Source organism: Silene latifolia, chromosome 7 (assembly GCF_048544455.1).
Source record: "Silene latifolia isolate original U9 population chromosome 7, ASM4854445v1, whole genome shotgun sequence".
Taxonomy (NCBI): domain Eukaryota; kingdom Viridiplantae; phylum Streptophyta; class Magnoliopsida; order Caryophyllales; family Caryophyllaceae; genus Silene; species Silene latifolia.
In genome coordinates, this window is record NC_133532.1 from 78,164,551 (window position 1) to 78,165,605 (window position 1,055).

At 41.1% G+C, this 1,055-nt stretch overlaps 1 non-coding gene across 1 annotated transcript; it reads left to right on the forward strand.

Annotated features, from left to right (window-relative positions):
• The first annotated feature begins 453 nt into the window (after positions 1-453).
• LOC141593803 (small nucleolar RNA R71) lies at positions 454-559 on the forward strand. Its single transcript, XR_012521865.1, has one exon. It is a non-coding gene; the product is annotated as a small nucleolar RNA R71 (small nucleolar RNA).
• Positions 560-1,055: the final 496 nt, after the last annotated feature.

The window sequence follows — 1,055 nt, forward strand, 5'->3', positions numbered from 1 at the left end:
GTTTGAATAAGGGGTACCACTCTTGTATGCTTGGAAAGCATTCACTTGTTTGTTCCCCTACATTCACTTTGGTCATGTCCCAAAGTTCCACAATTCTCACATATCCCACTTGGGATTGATGAAGATGCCGTCATGGCATTAACATGATGCTTTGGTGATTTTGAGGCTTCTTCAAGTCTAGCCATAGCTTTTTCAAACTTCAAATTGATGGTATCAATGTGAGCACTAAGTTGAGCACCCAATTGAGTAATGGAGTCCACTTCATGCTTTCCTCCTCTAGTAGCCTTGCGAGGTCTACTATATTGTGAGTTATGGACCGCCATTTCCTCAATTTTGTTCCAAGTTTGATTGTCATCAACTTCGGTGAACATTCCATTTGATCCTATGTTGAGAATGTTCCTTGAATCTTCATAAAGACCGTTCCAAAATTGTTGTACCAAGAACCACTCGCTAAGTCCATGGTGAGGACATGAGCGACAAATTCCTTTGAACCGCTCCCAAGATTCATACAAGATTCTTCATCCCTTTGCTTAAAGCCCGTGATTTGAGCTCTTAGCATGTTAGTCTTTTCTGGTGGATAGAACTTTTTGTAGAAAGCTAGAGCCAACTTTTTCCAAGAATCAATTCCGAGAGTAGCCTTATCAAGGCCTTTCAACCATTGTTTCGCGGTGCCGATTAGAGAAAAAGGAAATAAGACCTATCGAATTTGGTCTTGAGTTACACCGATTTGAGAAATCGCATCACAATAATCGCAAAAGGTCTCCATATGAGAGTGAGGGTCTTCACTAGGCATCCCCCCAAATTGGCTTCTTTCAACTAATTGGATAAATGCGGATTTGGCAATAAAATTTCCGGTTAGATGTTGTGGTGTGGGAGTACCATTAGGTAGGTTCTCCTCGGTGGGTACGGAATGTGATGAAAACTTAGGCATTGTGGGTTGATTTTATGTTGTATTTTGTGTTGGGTTCTCCTCACCTTCTCTTGCAAAAGGTTGATGAACTCAATAGTTGGTTGAATATCTACAACCTCACCAATACCTCTCAAAGTTCTCCTAG